This window comes from Myxine glutinosa, chromosome 13 (assembly GCF_964187855.1).
Source record: "Myxine glutinosa chromosome 13, kmMyxGlut1.1, whole genome shotgun sequence".
Taxonomy (NCBI): Eukaryota; Metazoa; Chordata; class Myxini; order Myxiniformes; family Myxinidae; genus Myxine; species Myxine glutinosa.
In genome coordinates, this window is record NC_136273.1 from 8410938 (window position 1) to 8434894 (window position 23957).

The 23957-nt window shown below is 47.6% G+C and overlaps 1 long non-coding RNA gene across 1 annotated transcript; it reads right to left on the reverse strand.

Annotated features, from left to right (window-relative positions):
* Positions 1–6333: 6333 nt before the first annotated feature.
* Positions 6334–8467, reverse strand: LOC144888564 (uncharacterized). Its single transcript, XR_013621147.1, has 2 exons — positions 8391–8467; positions 6334–7901 (listed from the first exon to the last, which is right to left on the reverse strand). It is a non-coding gene; the product is annotated as an uncharacterized LOC144888564 (long non-coding RNA).
* Between the last annotated feature and the right edge of the window lie 15490 nt (positions 8468–23957).

Here is a 23957-nt window from a genome sequence, read left to right on the forward strand (position 1 = left end):
AAATGTTTTAATTGAATGCGGTATCCTAAAAATCGGAAATTGCATGCACATGATCGATGACCCATTTGTATTGAAATATTACATTTATGACATCATAGGTCACATGGCTTGGTAGCCATAATGGATTTAACCTGCAACCTTAAAAAAACATCTTCTCCCAAACCACCAAAGCCATAGACTCAAAACTTTAAGTGTGTCATCGACTTAAAACATGATCAAAAGTTCATCACGAAAACGTCATCGGTCACATGGTGTGGCAGCCATATTGGATTGGAGGAAAATATTAAATAATTATATCTCAGAAACAGCTTACCCTATCAATGCAAAACTTTACAAATGTCATCTAACACCTTTGTGGCACGTAGTTTGAAAATGATGATGTCATAGGTCACATGGTTTGGCAGCCATCTTGGATAGAAAAACGAACCTTACCTGATCAACACGAAACTTCACAAATGTGATCCTCTACCCATACGTATGCAGAGAGTACATTTTTGATGTCGTATCTCACGTGGTTTGGCAGCCATATTAGCTTGAAAACGCATATTTAAAAAAAACCCTTCACCGATCGATTACAAGTGAAACTGGTCATGTCTGGTAAAAATGTGATACTTTTTGTGATAATGTGAATTAAATCAAACTTGTTTATTTTTAGGACAGTCAACGAGGGCATCTACCCATTTCCACGAGCAGGGACTACGCGGAGGCATATTGGCGACGCAGTCGAAATGCTCCATTTCTTCTAAGTGCTATCTCTCATGCACCATACTCTTCGCAGAATGTCGATGCCGTCGAAGCTGCTTCCTAAACAAGGGCACTTCACGTGATTTTCCATTGCCTACCCAGCAGTCATTTGGGCAGCAATTTTTTCATGGTACTGGGGATTTCATGGAACTCGCCTGTCTACTCTTCGCGAAGTATCTATATCTTGAGCTTGGTCATTTATTATCACTCATTCTCTATTTCACTTCAGCTGTCCTCTTCTTAAAAACATTAAAGTGAGACTTTTACACATCTTTTGTCGATTCATTAATTTTCCTGCTGTTCTGTCATTCACCCATCGGTGTGTGTCAGTGACCACAATATCACCACGAACAGTCACCTTTAGTGGTTGGGAATGTGATGCTCTGTTCTGATGATGGCCCAACAAGGCCGAAACCCGTCGGTAGCTTCGCCTTTTCATCTAATAGTGACAATCATCATATGCACTGCAATTCTGCACTCATGGTGAAATGCGTTGCTCATATGTAACGAAAGGGGACGCTACAGCATTGATGTGTCCTGTTTTGCCATTAAATCGTCTTACCACCATAGATATCTGAGTGTAACACACCTTGATGTAGACTGGTGGGGAAAGACAATGTGTTTGAGTGGCAAACAGGTCTCGGTGTCCAGGGTTCGTTTTGGACCTCACCATTCACTATCAGAGGTATGTAATTGACCATTACACGTACATATAATATACCAGTGGGCCCGTTGGTCCGTTGTGCCAAATTTTCATTGGTCTTCACGGCCTTGTAGTATATCTGCCTGACGGACTTTGGAGTCTTTTGGGTCTTCATGTACTTTTGGGTATTTCGGGTCCTTAAGATTCCTGAAGGGTCTTCAAAGGTCGAAGGGGTCTCAGCAGTCGAAATAGTTAAAAGGTACATTTCAACAGTATGTAATTAATTAATAGACGTATGTAATTAATAGACACAAAAAGTATGCCTCACACACACACACACAACTCATCCATTTATTGTATACTAGGGCATGCCCGTACTATATATACTAGGGCATGCCCGTACTATATATATATCTAAAATTATATCCCCCCCCTCTATTTACATGAAATGGTTTGGTCCAAAGCGAACGGCTTGCGAGTACGGTGACAATCCCCCCCCTCTATTTACATGAAATGGTTTGGTCCAAAGTGAACGGCTTGCGAGTACGGTGACAATCCCCCCCCCCCCTCTATTTACATGAAATGGTTTGGTCCAAAGCGAACGGCTTGCGGAGTTTGGTAAAGAAATCGCCATAGCGTGCACAAACGCGCAGGAAAGCGAAAGAATCGCAAATTAGTTTTAATTAGTTTTAAAACATAGTTTAACGCCAACATACCGCCAACATAGTTTGCCAACGTGAAATAAATGAATACGCTCTCAAATGTGCCGTCCGAGGCAGAGTCTGTTCACCACGTTCGGCACACGTGATAGCTCGCTGCTCTCTGATTGGTTGAATCGTTTTTTGGACATAGCTCGCTAACTACTTGTCCGATTAATATGAAACCTTGAAAAGGCACATCCTCGGGTCCCCAGCAATATACCTGGCAAGTTTCAAGTATATCGGACCCGTGGTTGTCGAGAAACAGCGGTCACAGACAGACACACAGAGATTACTGGCAGATAGATATCTAAAATTATATCCCCCCCCCCCCCTCTATTTACATGAAATGGTTTGGTCCAAAGCGAACGGCTTGCGAGTACGGTGACAATCCCCCCCCCCCCCCTCTATTACATGAAATGGTTTGGTCCAAAGCGAACGGCTTGCGGAGTTTGGTAAAGAAATCGCCATAGCTCGGTAACTACTTGTCCGATTAATATGAAACCTTGAAAAGGCACATCCTCGGTCCCCAGCAATATACCTGGCAAGTTTAAAGTATATCGGACCCGTGGTTGTCGAGAAACAGCGGTCACAGACAAACATACAGACATACATACACACAGAGATTACTGGAATTATAGATAGATGTATGTATACTATATATATATATAATATATATATATATATATATAATATATTATACACAGGGTGATTGAAAAGTAACTCCCTATTTTAAAATATTTAGAAATTATTTATTTATTGTAATATTTTTCTCAAATTTTTAGTGTTTGTTCCTTAATGTATGAGAACGTAATCTGTGTTCGTTTTTTTCAGATTATTTTTTGTTTGAAATTCGGAAGCCCTACAAACATGGCTGGACGTCTTACCCTGCAGGAGCGTGCCCAGCTAGCGGCACGTTACGAAGTTTGGAAATCCGTTGTTCAAGTGCAAAGATGGTGGAGGACCATTAAATGAGCACATGCTCAAGTTGAGGCAAAGACGATCAAGAATTGTCATGCAAAACTCATGGCTACAGGATCTGTATCTGATACTCGAAGAAGCGGTCGCCCTTCCAAGTCCAGTGACCCGGAGGCAGTGCAAGCAGTTCAAGAAATGTTTCCACATAGCCCAAGAAAGTCAATTCGACAAGCAGCAAGGGAAAGTGGGCTCTCCTTTCACACAGTACGAACTGTGCTCAAAAAGGAGCTTAAATGGCATGCTTGGAAGCCGCACTACTGTCAAGCACTCTCTGCTGAAGTCTGCGACATTCGCATGGAGTTTGGGGAGGTGATGCTGGCTTGGTATGAAGATTGGTCTGATCTCTTTTAAAAATATCCTCTGGTCTGATGAAGCGGTATTTCACATCGGTGGGTTTGTGAACCGTCACAACTGCTATTACTGGGCAGGAGAGGATCCTCGTGTTATTTCTGAAAAAACGCAATATCGGCCCAATGTAACGGTGTGGTGTGGAATGACCACACCGTGTTTGTAGGGCTTCCGAATTTCAAACAAAACATCAATCTGAAAAAACACCAACATAGATTACATTCTCATACATTAAGGAACAAACACTAAAGATTTGAGAAAAAATATTACAATACATAAATAATTTCTAAATATTTTAAAATAGGGAGTTACTTTTCAATCACACTGTATATATATATATATATATATATACGTATATATACTATAATATATATATTATATATATATATATATATATATATATATATATATATATATATATATATACATATATATATACATACATATACATATATATATATATATATATATATATATATATATATATATATATTGTTACTGTCGCGGTTAAGATGTTATTTTTGACCGAGCAGTTGGTATGACCGCGACCTAACAGTTCCCCCATTCTTCCCCAACTCACCCGATTCACCCCAAACTTTGGCCGTATCGCACCGCAGCTGCCCAATCTGGAAAACTCTAAAACGACCGAATGCAAAGAGGAAAAGGAATAAGACGAGAAGACGGACAGAAGAGTAATGGGATTTATTATTTACACATATAATCAAGAAGGAGCAGTCACGATTATGTACAGGGACACGAGACGCAGGTGACACAGTGAATTCCTTATACAAGCTTAATTACCTACCCAGGACAGAACAAACAAAGACGACTCACACGGGGAATTGCAGAGTGGATTGGCTGGAAGGAGGTGTGTGGCTGGAGGGGGAGGACGGCACGGAGCTGGCTGGAGCTTGATCCCGCACGGGACGTCGGGCTGGACCTCGACGGCCGCTGATGCCACCGATCCTGTCGTGTGCGCGGGATCACGGGTCGGATCACGGGTCGGATCATGGGTCGGATCACGGGTCGGATCACGGGTCGGATCACGGTCAGAGCCGACGCGCTGGTGGGGGGTCTGGCGTGACGGGTTCTCTCCTCTATCTTTTGTTTGTCCAACCACTCTTTCTCCAACGCAACCACTGAACGCAACCACTGAACACAACCACTGAACGCAACCACTGAACGCAACCACTGACCACCCCTGACGACCAACTCAGCTCTTGTCATGGACCTCTACACGCGCTCTTGCTCTGACGACCCAGCTCTTTCCTTTGTACTCGTCTCTCCTCTGTAAAAGCTCATCTGCCTTGGACCTCCTCTCGTCTCAACGGCTTGGGCTCCCTTTCGTCTGCCGGTAAAAGCTCCTCTCCTTTGGACACGCCCTGCCTTGGGTTATATAGGCCCCGCCCCTCAACCTTTGCGAACCTCCCCGATCGCTCTTCCTCCGCCCTCTCTAGCCAAACCCCTGTCTCATGGTTGGTCGAGTGGGGCTGGCTCACTCCTCCCCTCTATGACGAGGTGGAGACACGCCTTTCTTCTCCGACCCTGCCTCGTGGTCAATGGCGGTAATTGGAGCGGAGGTAGTTTCTAATCGACGAAAAGGGGGAATGGAGGTTTTGGGAATGGGAATGAAGGGAATCTATCTCTTTCACTTGGTGCAATGGAGTACTTCTATTAATGGGAGACACAGCCTTACCCTAAAACACAGAATAAGATATAACTATTGAACAGGGGTATTCTATGATTGGCTGTGGTGTGGATGCTTTATGGACTAATTATGGGATGCCCTTTGATCTTTACACAGCTCCGGAGGCAGGAGGCGCAGAATAACCAATAATAATAATTCACACAATCAAAAAAATATACAGTCCTCATATCCGCAACACTGCACCCTCCTCCTCTTAGGCACATCCCGGGCCTACAACTTTTATTTAGTGTGACACGTAGGTGTAGTTCCCTCTACTTTTAACCTGACCCTGAGTGCGACAGTTTTTTAAAACATAAATAAATGTGTCCCGCTGCTCCATTGCACCCTGCCTAACAGACTTACGCCCACAGTTAACCGAATTGCGGAATGGTCTTCAAACTACACACTGACGGTGGGGAGCATTATTTACAATGACGCTATTTTTATTTACAAGACTAACCCAGGACCTGTGATTGTTCTTTCTGGGGGGGAGACAGTCTGCTCTGCATCAATGCACCATGAAAGCACCCAAAAACGCACCAATACACCCCCAAGCACCAATCGGTGCAGTCACCACAGTTCATCAATGTTCAATAATAAAAATAACCAAACAACCCCTAACCCTGCAGGTGATCTCTTGCTCTTTGGCTCCCTCTGCTGGCTATTATCATTTCTTCCAGTTGTTGTCATTCCTTTGCTTTGCTTACTGGCGGCCTATTTGTATTAAAACTTGCACCCAATGTGTCCATTTTATTTTTCTTTATTTATTGCCCACAGGGCCGACTACGTGTGGTTCACCTGTGGGGCATCGGTGCCCTGTGGCCAAGGTCCGCCAGCAAGATTTCGGGCCCTCATGGCCGGTTCCAGCAGAGGGGCCATGCCCCAACCCATGGGGTCCATAAGTGGTGCTCGGCCACAGACATGTGGTCCATAATGTGGTGCATCGATGCAGACAGCTGGTTCTGAGAGTTCCGGGCGCACAATGGCCGACTCACGCACGCTCCCCTCGGCGCCCAATGGCACACAGGTCATGTGGGAGACAAAAGGGGGACAAGAGAAATGAGCGAGGGGTAAGGTCACAAGGGTACACGTCAATAAGGCAATGCAAGGCGAAATGCGTATGGAGAGCGAAGTGAGAAAGCTCGTCCCTACCGTATGTCACCCCCCTGTCACCTACACTACCCTTGCCCTTACCCCATATGTGTCGAGAACAGAACCATGTTCCACACCTTGAGTTCAAGAGATAACAAGATTTAATGATGAACCAATATCACAGCGCTGTGGAGGGTGTAAGAGTCATACCCTTCACAAATGAACAGCATGGCCACATACACTCCTGAGTTCCTTACAGAAAGAACTTCCTTATATACTTGCAGAGTGTGATAAAAATCTCCGCTAATTTTGGCAAGTTTCAGCAGTATAATACACAATGGGGGAAACGTTGACCAGTACCCCCACCAATGTCCTATCTTCTTTGGCATGAGCAAAGGGCAAGATGCGGGAGGGAGAAAGAGCACCGTGACATTCTCAAAACTTATCTTCCATGTTGGCTTTTGGTCAAGGACAGACAGACGCGTTTTCACTAGGGGTCTAACAGAGCAAGCAGTTTCACTATCTTTCTACATTTTTTGGCACAGTTGGACAATAAAACATAGTTCAAAACAAGAGGGAATATGGTAAGCTTAATCCTTTTCACAAAGCATCCATTATTAAATGCAAACCACAATTACATAAGGCACAATAAAAGGCATGATCTCGACATTCCCCCATTTGGTCTCTACGAGACTACGTATCACAGAGACCAGGCCACATCGGCTTTATTTGCAAAGCAAAAGAGTATAGTGTTATATGTGGCCACATCGGGCTTTATTGAGTGTTGTATGTGTGTCCTCCAAGGGCATGCCACGCACATAAAGTACCTTGCATGCATGTTTGAAAGGTGTCATGTTGTGCGTGTTTGGAACATGAAGACTCAGAACATGAAAGTCTATTAACGTTTCGGATCCACAACGAAGGCCTCTGGTCCAGATGAGGTTCTGCTCTGCCAGGGGGCCAACTACCTCCCCTGCGGAACTTGCTCCCCCCACCCTTTGCAGATGCGGTCCTTGCAGATCTTCGAAGTTAATCAACGATCATGCCCATGAGATCTCTCACGTGCTGCTGTTCTGGGGAATACATAATGTTGTCAGTATCTTGTGTCTCATGTTCCTGGTCAGGGTACAGAGCGTTAAAAATCCGAATCACTTGAAGCAAAGAGATCCAAAACATTGAAGCAAAGAGAGGGACTTCCTTTATGTCAAAGTCTCCCATGGACGCCTGGTCGGCTTGCGGGTCTAGGATATCCATGTCGGGTCCCTCGACTGCCAGACCCAGCGTCGCAATCAGATCCATAGTTGGGTCGGAAGGGGGTGTACAGCTGTGAGCTTGTAATACATAAGAGGCGTTAGCCAGTACACGCAAGGGGTTTACCACACAAGTATCACAGTCATCACAAACATCAATACAGGCATCAGCCAGTTCCCACAAGGGATTTTCAATACAAGTATCACAGTCATCACAAAAATCAATACAATCTTCTGAAGCGCCGGTCACATCTGCCTTGTTGTAGGACCCATTCAGGTCGACGGCCTCTGTGGTCAAGATCATGGTCTTCCGACGGCGGTTTCTTCATCGTCCATCCTGAAAAATACTTTCTTACACACACCATGGTCAAATTCCTAGCCCCCCGTCCCACCAATTGGCATTTAGTTACCTTATCTCTCAGATGGTTGGCTTATTCATAGCCGCATTTCCTGTGTCGTGTCTGGAAATTTAAATGCCATATTTACTTTCACCAATTTCCGAAAATGCCTTCCTTTTAATCATCTTCCCTACATCTAATAATACATGATTTACCAACCATTTCCCCCCCATTTGGTCAATGGAAATAATCGGTATTCTCCCCTTCAAAATTTCACTGTTATCCTATCAATACCTGGACATTTTTTCCCTTCTTTCCTAGATACGCGAATTTCACACCAGTATATACCCACTGGAAAAATTATCTGAAAAATAACGAAATCGTCTCCAAGTTCTCTAGCTAATCTCCATCCGCAATCGCCAACTTTACCCTCCTATGCATTTTGCCTTAGGTTTTAGAACCTAGAGTCTACTAAAACAACAACAATTAGCCTCCCAAAGCCATTTCCCTGCAAGAGCGGGGGTTAGCCTTGCGGTCCACATGACAATCTTCTTCATTTTGCTCTATCACCTCCCTTTGAGCAATAATTCAATTGATGTGATTCCCACATACCTGGTGGAGTTCTGTTCACCTGGTCTGCAGAGCCGTGATCCAATCTTCACCAGCCCCCAATCACCTCCTCGATTGGGGTCATTCTGCATGTAACAATCTAACGCAACATTATTAAACGAAATTCACAACTTTACATTCATTGGTTCCTCCCAGTGCAAGCCAACCCCTTGTATCACCTTCTTATCTCAAAAACAACAGTCCATAACTAACCACTTTCCTTTATTTCCTGTCTTTTCCATTAACATTTTACAACCTTTTCCTCTACTTCCTCAACAATTCCTAACAAAGTCACCTGTCATTGACAAATAATCCATCTGAGTCGACTTTCCAATCCAATCATCTTTGCACTTTCCACGACCTTCTTCACACTTCCTCCCAAACCTTTCCTTCAGACACAACCCACATGAGTTATGAATACAATTTCCCCTTTCAGGCGCATGTCTAGCCACTCACAAAGTGTCCACAAGACAATGTCACCATATTTCACACCTCAGCTCTCGAGACCACCCAGGGGTCCCTTGAGAGATGCATCCTAATGTTAATCAGCTCTCGAGAGCTCAATTTTGAACAGGGGTAAACCCAGCAATACTCAATTCTGCCAAGCAAGAGGCCAGAGCAGTATCACCCCTCTTCCCTCTGCCCACCATAACTGGCAGACAGACAATGGCGAGCCACAAGCCCCAACCCTACAAAGCTCCAGCTCCCATCCAAAGGACACAAACTCCCTCAGACTGGCATAATCTCTTTGCCAGCTTATGTACGAACCAAGTTTGCAAACAAATAGTTTTCCAAATAAAACTCAGTTGTCACCCTATTGCACCATATTGGCAGAATTCACTTCAGCTCTCTACCACTCTTGTGTCGAGTGGTGCCCCAAAATGACATTGCACGAACCCTTTCAATACCTGTTTAAACCTACTGCCATTTAACGACGCTTCCCAGATGACGGTTCCCCATACACTATTCTGGCACAAAATTGTTGCATCCCACAGATGCCACGATTATTTGAACAAACTCATTTTCCTAATCCACCTGTTCAATTTTCATTTCAATTTAAAGTCAATTCAATGTCCTCTAATACCTCTCTTAGCATCCCATGCACCTGTTGCAGACACCTGTTTTAGCCTCTGGCCCAATAGCTGCCCAATAAACAAATAATAAAAAGAAAATAACCTGATCTATTTATTGAAATAGACCTAATTCTCATGTTGGTCAATTTTTTCACCCACTGTGACTCTCGCGTCAATCCTGCCATTTCCAATCACATTTCCAGCGAGGATGACGTCACTATTTCACACCTTTCCTCCCTTGAACAACGGGAGTCCTCCAAGAGATGCATTCCGATGTAAATCACTTCAAAGTACCCGAATAGCCCTACGGACTGCATCACTGAAATAAATCCTGGCTTCAAATCAACTTTCTCAAACTTAACTATGATAAATCTGAAATAATCGCATCATCTTCCTTCAAACTCAGAGCACACCGGCACAGTATGCATCAAATATTGGATTCATATTTCCACAGACCTCCACCACTCTGTTAAATCCTAAACATGCCCAATGGGCAATCCCCTCTGCTCAGGGCTGCAAAATGCTGGATTCTAACCTTCCCAAACACAGCTCTTGTCCGCCAGGCTGCAAATTCAAAGCATTTTCAGTCCCCCTTTTTTCCCATACACTAGCCAGTGTAAGCCAGCCAAACATAAACAAAGAGGTTCCAGCGAGCTGTGACCTCCATAACTCTAAACAACTCCACTGGCACTTTTTAAAACAAACTTTCCCAGTCACTTACTAAAATAAAGTGCAGCTCTTGTCCGTAGATATACGTTAACCAAGATTACATGAGACTTGACAACAATAGTACTGCCCCGTGGAGCAAGGCATCAGAGACAACTCCCCTCCACCTTGACTTACCCCAGGTAGAATTTGGCTACCTACAGAGAAAGTACCTGCACAACACATTTACAAACCAATTCGTCCCCTCGTATTAGGGGACATCACAAATGTTCCACCACAATTCACAGCAGGTGACCACCCACCTGCCTTCTGTCGAAGTCCAGTTCAATTTTCTGAGTTTCCATTCACAGACAGACAGACAGACGAACCCCCAACGTACTAACAGGATGGTCTCACAGAGGCCATTCCATTCAAATCTGTAGGCTGCCACGATTCTTCCCGCCAGGACACACCATCATAGTCACCATAGTCACACGACATGTCAGCAGACACAGTGAATGACATTCGACACCATAACTGACACCGCAGACACTGCTCCTCCTTGATCCATATCTGCAGACGCAGTCAGACACACCCAGTCGGACAAACAGACTGGCTCCACATTACAACTGCAAACATCCGAAATGACAACAGCTAACACCAAATATTTATTGTCCCCCTTTCAGGGAAGTCAAATCAACCACCATTAAAGCACAAAACAGAAAACGACCATATACTCAGAGTATACACCATATACTCAGAGTGAGACCCGAAAATCAAGCAGACAGACCGACAATCGAACCTGTCTTTCGACACTGCCGAACGACAAGTCTGCAGACACTGAGGGAGTGACTTTCGACCCCCAGTAAATACCGCGGACACCGCTTTGGTCCGCACCTGCAACTCCATCACGCGCCTCCAACTTCTTTTTCGGCGCATCGATCAACACAAATGTACCGACGCATCTTATATTCTACACATTGCTATCCAACCTTTCGCCACAGTCCCATCACAAACAATGTATCTCTCGCGGCATGCATGGCGGGAATCACACTCGTATTGCACCAACATGGAATTCGAGCACATTCCATAGTTGCGAAAATATTGTGCTGGACAAGACATTATTATCATTGACTTGCGCTTTCACACGCATGGCAAAGTCCACGGATGTACAAAGTCAAAGTGCCCTCTCCCTTAATTAATCCACACTGTACCTCGGCACACATCCTCAGATAATTAAATACATGTTTTAATCCAAGCGTGCATCCTCGCACCAGCTCCACCACCACCTTCCAACCACCGCAGGTGCACCTGAACTCCATGGCACACCCGCAACTCCCTCAAAATCAGTGTTCAAAGACATGACTCCATGGACAGCCAGAAAGTCAGACAAATACGGACACACACACACAGAGATAGACACAGGTGGGTTATCGCCTGCATTCTGTACAAATTCCATGTTCCTGTCAATAAGTTGGCCCATCAAGTGTAACCCCTTTCACGAAACCTTTTCTGAGGGTCAAATGTAACAGACAGACAGACCGGCAAATAGGCAGGGGCAAACCCCGAGGCCCCAGACACCATCACCACACACATACCCCGCATCACATAGGAGTATCAACATTTGTCATAGGAGTATCAACTTAAAATATCCACCCGCTCTGATCCTCCAGAGCTGAGGAAACCAGCCAACCTGAGCCCGACAGCAAATGCCATATGTCTTCGTCTCAAATCGAGGGCAAAATTTCACAATGGCAAACAATTAATATATTGTCCACATTCATCTTGGTCACCCCAACCCATCCTGGCTCTCCCAAGAGCTCCGTGTCCGGACAGACAGACAGATAAACAGACCGGGTGAAATCATAACCATCCATCCTTCCGATTGGACTCACGCCAGCATCACATGTCATTCTTGCCTTCATTCAACGCATTCTGCCATCCCAAGTCGGCCAAATACAAGCCCCGGCCATGCCGTTGAATAAACACCTAGTCGGTTGACAGCCTATCATTTTTGACTTTTACTCCCATTCTCCCTTGCTACATCTGGAGAGCCATTAATGTGGGGATGTAATTGAACACTTGTTTTAAAGCCCTGTCTACACATGCTCTCCATAACATACTCATTATTCCCTGCCAATTTTCCCCAGCAGACTGAGTCCCACATGGCATCTCAAAATCTAAACTGATACCTCTTATTTCTTCCTAAATGTACTCATCCGGATTGCCCAACGCCCGCAGGCAATTTGGGGAACCCCTTGTCAATCAATGACACACATCAATGACACACACACAATAAACATAAATACACGCTGCAATGACAGATCATTCATTCCCTTATACACACATACCATGTGACTGACCCTTTATTCTCCATACAATACAGTATAAATTCATGCACACTCATGCACACTCCAATCCTACCTACCTGTGAACTTACCTGGCTCCTTGCTGTGAGCCGATCCATCCCTTGGTTTCTACCTGGATTTCTTTCTTCCTGTGCTTTTGAAGTCTCAGCACTTCTCCTGCCTTTCTCCTATCTGGTACCTGCGCTTTTCTGATTCCAGTTTAATTTATCCTTCTCCAAAAATCACATAAACATTTCCTATTTCCACATATAAGAAATAACCAATATCTCCCTTGAGATACAAAACAAAAACACTTCCAACTCTAGCATCCCAAAGTCTTCCTTGGAAGCATGCTCGACAATGCAGCACTGCTTCCACTCAGCACACAACATACATGTGCTCACTCCAACACATCACTTCAAGCTACCTCATCACTCGCATTGTTCACACACACGAATGCGTCTCCTGCTTGTGCACAGCATGGTCCGCATTCCTGTCTCGATTCTGTCCCACCTCGCTGTTCCCCGCGAGGCAGCTACTCCGTTGCCCCGGCAACCTGCCTGCATGTCTCGGCTCGCGTGTTTACAGCTGGATTCCACACACCTCGTACATTATAATCCTCTCTGTTTTATTTCTCCAGATCTAACCTCATCTTTTGTCCAGAAAGAGCTAATACTTGACCTGCCTATAGCATATTGTCAGAACTCCTTCCTTTGGGTAAAAACTGCACCGGATGTGCATGCCTTAAATCCTGAGACGGGACAAAGAAGGCCTTGAGGGGGGGGGGGGGGGTTTATCAGATACACACATCCATTGCGTAGCTTAACTTAAAATACTCATCGTCCTACCTTAGGACGGTGTAAAACACCAATATCTATTACCCAATATCTATTACTGACCTCTCTGAACTCCTCATAGGAATGAAAACTGCCACCTGCACTCTTGACCCCATCCCCTCCAGCTTTGTCAAAGCCTCCCTCCCTGCTCTCTCTCCACTTATCATTGCAACAATAAACTCCTCCCTGTCTACAGGCATCGTCCCACCTTCCCTCAAAATTGCTGCTGTTACCCCCATTCTAAAAAAACCTGGTCTAAACCCTGACACCCTAAACAACTTCAGACCCATCTCCAACCTACCCTTTCTGTCAAAAGTTTTGGAACGCGCTGTAGCCACTCAACTCAAACATCATCTCTCTGCCAATAACTTGTATGAAACATTCCAATCCGGATTCCGCTCCAACCACAGTACTGAAACTGCTCTCCTCAAAATCACCAACGACCTTCTCCTCTCCTCTGACGCTGGCAACCTCAACATTCTCGTCCTCCTCGACCTCAGCGCTGCCTTTGACACCATCGATCACACTATCCTCCTCACCCGACTTGAATCCACCTTTAACGTCACCGGCACTGCCCTCTCTTGGATTAAATCATACCTCTCTGACAGATGCCAGTTCATCTCCATCAATAACTGCAAATCCCCCACTGCTCCCCTCCCCCAAGGTGTCCCCCAAGGTTCAGTTCTTGGCCCCCTCCTCTTCATCCTTTACCTGTCCCCGCTCGGTCACTTAATCCGCCGTCATGGTCTCCAATTCCACTGCTTCGCCGATGACATCCAGCTTTTCATCTCCACCAAGTCCGTCTCCACCGACACCCACTCTATCCTGACAAACTGCATCACTGAAATAAAATCCTGGCTTCAAATCAACTTCCTCAAGCTTAACTGTGATAAATCTGAAATAATCATCATTGGCCCAAAAACGCTCACAAAATCCACCCATAACTTTGCCCTCAACATCGACGGTATCCCAGTATCCACCTCCCCTCACATCCGGAATCTTGGCGTCATCTTTGACCAAACCCTTTCCTTCGACAAATACACTAAACAGATCACAAAGTCAGCCTTCTTTCACCTGAAAAACATTGCCCGTCTCCGCTCATCCCTCTCCTCCACGGCTGCAGAAACCCTCATCCACGCCTTCATCACCTCCCGTCTGGACTACTGCAATAGCCTCCTCTATGGTTCACCCTCAAAAATCACCAATAAACTCCAATACATTCAGAACTCCGCTGCCCGTCTACTCACTCATTCCCGGACCCGTGACCACATCACCCCCGTCCTTTACAAGCTTCACTGGCTCCCCATCCCCCAGAGAATCCAGTACAAAATCCTCCTCTTGACATACAAAGCCCTCCATAACCTGGCCCCATCCTACCTGGCTGACCTCCTCTCCAGACACACTCCCACCCGCAACCTCCGCTCTGCTGGTACCAACCTCCTGACCCCCTCCATCCGGACCAAATTCAGATCCTGGGGGGACAGGGCCTTCTCCATCGCTGCTCCCACCCTCTGGAACTCACTACCTCACACCATCAGAGACTCCTCCTCACTCACCACATTCAAAACATCACTAAAGACCCACCTGTTCAACGCTGCATTCAACATTCAACCCACAGCATTTAACCCCTGACTATCTCTTCTCCTTCTCCCTCCTTTTGCTTTAAATATTTCCCTATTGATTCTTGTCTTGTCTTTTTGATTCTTGTCTTATATATATGCCGTATATCGCTGCTGTTTGTTTTCTTGATTCTTGTCTTTTTGCAATTGTTGTTTTCATGTATTGTTATGCATTATGTTTTCCACTCTGTCAAAGCGCCTTTGGGCTTCTGGAAAAGCGCTATACAAAATAAATGAATTATTATTATTATTATTATCCTTATTCTTCCATATCCTTATAAAGGTGCAACCAGCCGCATCTTACCTGGCTCATTTTAATCCTTTATTCGCCTGACTCGGCCACCCGAATGCGTCGAATACACACACTCCGTCTCCAGAACTCAAATCATCCTAGTTTTTACTTCAGATTGAGTATTACTCCGACATACCTTAATCTCCCTTAAGATATTTAATTAACGTGCACGGAACATTTTCCCGTCCATGCGCCCAGGCGATCGCTCCCAGCGCACGGCAGCACGACCCCCATTTGCAAGAAGCAGCTCGTGATGCGTACAAGGCGCAAGGAAGCGCCCCGAGGCCATCCACCGAAAAATCCTGCCTTTTAGTTTACCGCGCCGATATTTCCCTAATCCGGTCCTCCCGCGGCGCTAACTCGCGGTCAATGCTTGTATAGCGCTTCTAACTTGTCTAACTTATCACCCATGCCAGGGCTTTCCTAAAGGGGTTCTCCCTTCTTAACTTAGCTTAACACTTATCCTGGCCATCCTCCTTGGGTCCCCTCCGTTAGTCCGCAGCCAATACTTTCTCTGGTTACTATCAACCCCATCAACTCCATCTTGTCTCTAGACTGCCCTGCCTGGGAAGTTCTTGGCTTTACCAAGAAGTCCCCCCTTTTTGCTAACTGACCCCCATTTCTTGGTTCATCAATAGACAACTTGTTACCCGAGCCAAATAGGCCTGTACTTACACACCAGATTCCAATTTGTTCGTGATCCAAGCACGGAACGACGAAATGGAAGACAGACAGCCTGAGTGAGTGAACGGAGCTCAATTTGGAAAGACCCCTCAGTATGAAAACTCACGTTAATCGAATCAGTGCTGGCCAGCCTCTCCGCTGAGTCCCCACAGGGTCTGCCTCCCAAATATCGCTCAGAGTCGGATCCCACTTCTGACACCAAAACTGTCGAGAACAGAACCATGTTCCACACCTTGAGTTCAAGAGATAACAAGATTTAATGATGAACCAATATCACAGCGCTGTGGAGGGTGTAAGAGTCATACCCTTCACAAATGAACAGCATGGCCACATACACTCCTGAGTTCCTTACAGAAAGAACTTCCTTATATACTTGCAGAGTGTGATAAAAATCTCCGCTAATTTTGGCAAGTTTCAGCAGTATAATACACAATGGGGGAAACGTTGACCAGTACCCCCACCAATGTCCTATCTTCTTTGGCATGAGCAAAGGGCAAGATGCGGGAGGGAGAAAGAGCACCGTGACATTCTCAAAACTTATCTTCCATGTTGGCTTTTGGTCAAGGACAGACAGACGCGTTTTCACTAGGGGTCTAACAGAGCAAGCAGTTTCACTATCCTTCTACATTTTTTGGCACAGTTGGACAATAAAACATAGTTCAAAACAAGAGGGAATATGGTAAGCTTAATCCTTTTCACAAAGCATCCATTATTAAATGCAAACCACAATTACATAAGGCACAATAAAAGGCATGATCTCGACATATGTACAAAATCTACACATTTACAAATTCGTCGCTAATGTCTCGTCTCCCCATATTTCTCCAATACCAAATTCGTCACCACAATCCCTCTAACCAAAATTTGCCATCACCCAATTCATCATCAATCCTCATAAGGAGGAAGAGATGGAACAACAAAGCACAATGTCACACCCACGTCATGATGCGTCTCACAATCCAAACATTTGCACAGTAAAAAATAATCAAAACATGGCATGGTGTGGAGTACCTGTCACCTCAGGTGAGTGGATGCAGATGGTGCGAGGAGACTCCAATCCTAACTATCCTCTAAATGACCTTAACACACTTTACACTACCCGGGGTCTCTCCCTGCCAATCCATTGGCCAACTTACACTATGGGTTCTAAAAACCAATTCCCATTGACCAAACTGTGGTGCTTCTCAATTTGGGGTCTCACTCCCCCGATTCATCTCCCGGTGCCCTCGCACAATTTCTGGGCTGCGACGTGTAGCTCTCCCAGCAGGTCTACCCACCTGCACACCTCCACCACTGCAGTTGCCACCCGAGCTTACCTAGCTCCTCACCCTAACCTAACTAACTGGGGAAGGCCCCTCCTGGCTCTGTCACCCCACTCGGTGCCCTCTGGCACTGGGCTACCCGGGTCCGTCCTCCGGATCCTCGGGCCCCATCCACAACAACTACTACCGGCTCCCAGAGCCCACCTGCGGCCTCACCTGGCCGACATCCTCACAGTGGAGAAGCGCCCAACCAACTACACACACTAACAGGCTACACGCCCAGCCATTTCCACAACACTAAGGCACCCATCCAAAGACCATTCTTTCACCCGCACCACAGATGCCAATATCCAACCACAATTTACCTGTACCCTCTACCTAACACTTACACTACCCGCCCCGGGTATCCGTGATGGGGGTCCACTCTTCCCCCATTCACACCTTCGCACCATCCACTCCACTCCACAATTTCCACCATACTCACTCCACGACCATCCATTCCAATACTCCATACCATTTATTCCATACACCTGTCCTCCATTCACCTGTCGTTGCACACCTGTGCAATCATACCTGGTGCCACCTGCACCCTCCTCCTCTTCCTAGACCATTTGGTCAGCACAATACACAATCACCTTCACTCACTCATACACTGCTCCATCCACCTATTCAGTTACACACCTGTGCAATCACACCTGTTCAATCCTCAAACACACGGCATCATCTCATCTACCTGTTGCCCTGCTAACCTAGTGCTCCCCGTCTTCCCTTTAACCTAAGCACATACCACGTCATTATAATCCACCTAATCTACCTGCGTCCCCCACTACAGGTATCAGTCATTAACTAACCTTAACGTTACCTAATGTCATCTTCTAGGGCCCTACACACAATATCCTAACCCACCCGGGCTAGTTTTCACTGCCATAAACCCCATAAACTAGTGCTCCTTTGCCCCCGCCTGTGAGGGATGACAGAGTTGCCATCCCACCACATGGGGGCGTTCCCACTATCATTCCCCCCAGTCCTCTGACGCTACGAGCCCCCGTCGCAAGAGGTACTGGGTCCTGCCTCGGCATTTAGAGCCGAGGCGATCCATGAGGGCGCCTGCTCGCCGGCATAAGGTCTTATCCGGTCGGCATGGACGATCCGAGGGGGGGCCCGTGGCCCCATTTTGATTTTAATGACCACGTCACAGATTTGCGACAGGACGACTCCCGGGCCTTGCCAGGGGGAGGTGAGTTTTGGGCACCTGCCCTTCCGCCTCCGGGGATTAAAGAACCAAATCTTCATCCCCGGAGCGTATTGACTCCCCTGGCTCCGGTCGTCGTACCTATGCTTCATCTTGGCCCCCGCCAGATGGAGCTGGCGGCGGGCGAAGGCATGGACCCGCTCCATGCCTTCCTCCAGGTGACGTGCGTAACCCTCCCTCGGCGGTGTATCCGTGGTGTCTGGCACGGGACCGCATAGCAAGTCGGCGGGAGCCCGTAACTCCCGCCCATACATAAGCAACGCTGGACTGCATGCGGTGGCCCCGTGCTGGCTAGTTCGGTAGGCCATCAACAGGTACGGGAGATGTTCGTCCCAGTCATCCTGACGGGTGGTGGTGAACAATGCCAGTTGTTGGATCAATGTTCGATTGAACCTTTCCACCATCCCGTCAGATTGTGGCCGCAAGGGCGTGGTCCTGGTTTTCCGAATTGACAGGAGTCTGCACACATCTTTTAGCAATTGACTTTCAAAATTTCGACCCTGATCGGTGTGCAGCTCCTGTGGAATCCCATGCCGACATACAAATCCTTCTACGAAGGCCTGTGCTACCACCCCTGCTTCTTGGTTGGGGAGGGCATAGGCCTCCGGCCACTTGGTGAAATAGTCCATTACAACGAGGATATACTTATTACCTTGGCGGGTGCGGGGCAGCGGTCCTAGAATATCCATAGCCACCCACTCAAGGGGGGCCCCCACCTGATGTAATTGGAGGGGGGCCCTCATCCTCCGTGCTGGTCCCTTTTTGGCAGAACAGGTGTCGCATCTCCGACACCAGTCCTGTATGTCGCGCCCCATATTCACCCAATAGAACCTCCGGCGGACCCGGGATATTGTCTTTGTCCTGCCCAAATGGCCGCCGGAGCGGGTACCATGCACCTGTTGTAAGATGACGTTCTTGAATTTGTCTGGGACTATCACCAGCCAGGAAGTTCTATCAGAGGGAACCTCCACCCACTTCCGATATAAGATGTTGCCTTTCAACTCCAGGGTCTGCCACTGAGCCCAATACGCCTTTGTTTGCGCCCCGAGGGGGGTGACCTCTTCCCCCTTTGGTCTTTGCCCAAATTTGACCCAATTGAACACCGGCCCCAGGACAGGATCCTCCTGCTGGGCCGTGCTCCATGCCAAATCTCCAAATTCCTCGTCCGCGGTTAGTGGCAAAATTGGCCCTCTCACCCGGGTTGCCCGGACGACGAGAATCGGGGCAGAATCGCCCAATTGCTCCCTCTCCTCGTGTCTCGCACAAAATTTGCAGTTTTCCCCCAGACAAGGACGCCGAGAGAGTGCGTCCGCATTACCATGGGCCTTCCCGGCCCTATGGGCCACATCAAAATCGTACTGCTGCAACTTTTCCAACCACCTTGCAATTTGGCCCTCCGGTTCCTTGAACCGAAGGAGCCATTGCAAGGAGGAAAGGTCAGTTCTAACCAAAAATTTCCGCCCGTACAGGTACGGGTGGAAATGGTTCATGGCAGCCAGCATAGCCAATAACTCTTTGCGAGTGACACAATAATTTCGCTCGGGCCTACTTAAGGCCCGACTATAGTAACCAATCACTCTCTCCACGCCCTCCTGTGTCTGAGACAAAACTGCGCCCAATCCTTCCTGGCTCGCATCCGTGTCCAGGGTAAATGCCCCGTCGCTAGTGGGGTAAGCTAGAAGGGGTGCGGATGTTAGACACCCCTTCAATTTTTGGAAGGCCTCGTGGCACTCCCATGTCCAATTAAATCGCGTCCCCTTCTCCGTAAGCCGGTGGAGGGGACGGGCCAACTCCGCAAATTTTGCCACAAAGCGCCGGTAGTAGGAGCAGAGTCCTAAAAATCCCCGCACCTCTTTGATGGTACGTGGTGCGGGCCACTCCTCTACCGCTTTAATTTTGTCTGGGTCCGTTTTTACCCCCTCGCGGCCGATCACGTGACCTAGATAGGCCACCTCTCTTGCAAACAAAGTGCACTTACTCGGGTTCAGCTTTAACCCTGCCTGTCTGAGGCACCCGAACACCTGGTCCAAATTAGCTACTGCCTGGGGGAACGTTTTGGCATGTACTAGGACGTCATCCAGGTACACCAGGCATGATTGCCATGGCATGCCGCCTAGTACATGTTCCATCAATCTTTCAAAGGTGGCGGGGGCGTTACACAAACCAAACGGCATCACAGTAAACTGATACAGTCCCTTACCTGTGGAAAATGCCGTTTTCTCCTTCCCTGCCCTATCCATCTCCACCTGCCAATACACACTCTTGAGGTCCAAAGTTGAGAACCAATTTGAGCCCGCAACGGCATCGAGGGTGTCATCAATCCTTGGCAGGGGATATGAGTTCTTGAGTGTCACGTTGTTTAGCTGGCGATAGTCCACGCAGAACCGCGTGGTCCCATCCTTCTTTTTGACCAGCACAACAGGTGACATCCAAGGACTTCCCGAGGGCTCGATCACACCTGCGTCGAGCATTTTTTCAACCTGCTCGTCAGCTTCCGCCCTCTTGCTCCAAGGGAGCCGTCGGGCGGCCTGACGAACAGGCCGGGCCTCACCGGTGTGGATCTGATGTTTCACCAGGCCCGTACGTCCAATATCCTCGGTGGACAAGGAGAAGAGGTCCAAATGGGACCCAACCAGTTTGTGTAAGGCCTCCCTCTGGGTACCTCCCAACTCTACACTACTACGATTTACCATCTCGCAAATGGGATCGGGCCAATTCCTAGAACTTATTGAAGGCTCCCCCTGGGGCCGGCTCGGCTGGACGTTCTCGCCCCTCACTGACGCGACTTCTCTAACTGGGGTGCAGCCAGCTACCTTCGTGCCCCTCACTATAGTGCGTGGTTCTGTGCTAATATTAATTACTCGGACGGCCACCACCGGCCCGTCCGTTTTTACAAGGGTACGGCCCACGATTAAACCAGGTATGGATCGCGCTGCCACCGGTTCGACCAGGCCGCAGGATTCCTGCCATGTCGGGCGGGCTGACCATCGGGCCGGCACTATGGCCTCGGCCCCCGGAGGGATGGTCACGGCCTCAGGAGCCTCCAGCTCCACCCTCTCGGCCGTGCTCACCCCCTCCAATGGTAGCTCCTCCACTCCCCATCGCAGGATCCCCCGACTCAAGTCGATTTTACAACCGCTGGCATTCAACAAATCCAACCCTATTAAGCACGGGTCGCACACCTCCGCCACCCAAACCTCTATCTCTTGCTTTACCGATCCCAACTTGAGGGTCACAAAACCACGCCCTATGATCGGAGCCGTTGCCCCGGTAGCCAGCTGCAAACTATGATTTTCCAGACGCTGGATTTTACCCCAGCCGTCTGCACTCGAATTAAGGACCACGGGGCTGATGATCGTGGCGCTGGCTCCCGTGTCCACCACGGCGTCTACCCCCACGCCGGCAATTTTGCACCGAATTGTCAAGCTACCCGTCCCAATTCGGCCACAATGAATGACCTGTCGCGTCAACGAGGGCTTCTCCCCATCCCCTACTGCCGAACACCGCCCTGCATGCCCGGCACGTTCTAGTTTCCCGGGCCCTGGCGGGGGGGTGTCTGAGGTCGGCTAGGCCGATCTATACGGGGCGGAGTTGAGGGCATCGGTTGGCGGGAAACGTCCCAGCGCGGAGCTCGACACTCCCATGCACGGTGACCCATCCGAGCACAATTATAGCACCTCACCTGGTAAGGTGCTTGCCTCCGGTATTCCAAATTCCCCCCCCCTGTATGTCCGAATTGGGGTACTCTGTCGGGGACTAGGGTAGGGTGGGGCAAGAGGCCCCATTAAGCAAGATTGCTGATATCTGCTCCTGTTGCAGCTATAGAGAACTAAAAGTAAATGCAAACAATAAGGACACATTAGCGCTACATAATAGCACAAGCACACCAAGATAGAAAAAAACGAAAAAGAACAAGAAGTGAAAACTTTTTTTTTTTTTTGGCCTCTTTGCCCCATGCCGGAGGTAAAACGCCCACCAGGTTGGGGCAAAACGCGTACTGTGGGCGTGTTGCCCCTGAGAAGTGAGCGTTTTGCCCCTTACTTCCGAATTACATAAAAAGAAGATAATACTAACGTCTGACTAGAAAAACATAGTCTCCTACATAGAGGAAATTTCACTGTAAATACAAAATGTCATGAATTGTGACTTGGTGAAATTCAAACAGTCATGGGCACATGTCAGTCCGAGACATCCGACTCGCAGTTTGGGCACAGGAACTGGGCCAGTCCTGGCGTACATTGTTCATGTGCCCAATGAAGGCACAACTGGCACTGCACCCACACCTCCCTGGGTCTGGCACGGCTGTACTCCTCACAGCATATAAGACGAGGCCAGTCTTCCTCCTCACTTGTTTCTTCCTATTCTCCTTGCTTCCTCGTTTTGCCGTTTGTGGGGTTTGTTTGCTGCACTCTCTTCTTCTACTGCTTTTGTTCTTTGGCTGAGTTTTTCTTGGGGTTCTTTTTTGCCTGCGTCTCTTCTAGTGCTTTGTCTGAGTTTTTCTTGGGGTTCTTCTTTGCCTGCTTCTCTTCTAGTGCTGCCTTGTATGGCGAAGAGGTCAGCACGGCTGCTGACTCTGTTTTTCTGGCTCTTGGCCCCTTGATTGATATTTTGGGCAGCGGAGAAAGCCCATGGAAGCCCCTCTCTGTCTTCCTTTTGTATGTTCTCACCATCATGTATCTGTTGACAAGTGTTTAAAAATGATTCAGTCTCTAAATCATAATTTCTTTTATTCATAACTTAGCGGAATATATTCAAATGATAGTCACTTTTACTAGCATAGCAGAGAGAGAGAGAGAGAGAGAGAGAGAGAGAGAGAGAGAGAGAGAGAGAGAGAGAGAGAGAGACAGAGAGACAGAGAGACAGAGAGAGAGAGAGAGAGAGAGAGAGAGAGAGAGAGAGAGAGAGAGACAGAGACAGAGAGAGAGAGAGAGACAGAGAGAGAGAGACAGAGAGAGAGACAGAGAGAGAGACAGAGAGAGAGAGACAGAGAGAGAGAGAGAGAGACAGAGAGACAGAGAGACAGAGAGAGAGAGAGAGAGAGAGAGAGAGAGAGAGACATGCAGTACTCTAGCATTTCAAGTCAAGTCGGTATTACATTCAGTGGAATGAGGGGCACATTAGGCGTCTTGCCCCAACATCCCAGTGGGCGTTTGACCCCCAATCTGTTACAAATCTTATCTTTGGAAATCTGACTTAAAGCAAGGGAGGCAACTAGTTTAGTCTGGCATCAACAGATAGCTAACAGATCCCTATAACAAGAAAAAGTAGAGACGTTCTGTTTCTTCTGCTATTTAGATGATGGTACTGAACAAATGAAGTATGAAATTTACAACAAACAGGACGAAAACAAAGAAAAACATCTGAGAAACGTACCGCTTTCTCTGCCTGTGTCGCCGTCATGGCGGGAAAGGATGTTTGCGGAAGGAAGCTCGCAAGGCATCATAGGGCTCGTTTCATCACGTGGTTTAGTATATATTGTGGGTAGGCGTTTGACCCCTACTGGGCCTCTTGCCCCACCCTACCCTACCGGGTGCCACCGCTGGGGCCGCCTGCCATGGC